This window comes from Rhea americana, unplaced genomic scaffold, assembly GCF_003343005.1.
Source record: "Rhea americana isolate MKP2758 unplaced genomic scaffold, rheAme1 scaffold_128, whole genome shotgun sequence".
NCBI classification, from domain to species: domain Eukaryota; kingdom Metazoa; phylum Chordata; class Aves; order Rheiformes; family Rheidae; genus Rhea; species Rhea americana.
The window spans coordinates 1,744,952-1,745,216 of record NW_028185350.1 but is presented as its reverse complement, the minus strand read 5'-3'; positions in this window follow the sequence as shown (position 1 = coordinate 1,745,216).

Sequence of the window (265 nt, the reverse complement as noted above, 5' to 3'; positions counted from 1 at the left end):
TATCTTCTTGCCCCCCTCCCAAGTGCCACCCCCCTGCCTTCAAAATAGAAAAATTCGGAGCCTCCGATGACTAAAGTACAATAAATAATCAGTAAACACAAAAACATACTTTATTTGTTTCTCCTTTATACAAAATAAAGAAACTAGAAGCAAAAACTATAATACATCCTTAAATTCGCAGAGCCTCCGGGCACCGCTTGGGTTGGACTCGGCGGTCGCTGGAGACGGTCGAGGCTCGGCCGTTGCGGGGTTGTTTTATGTTTTT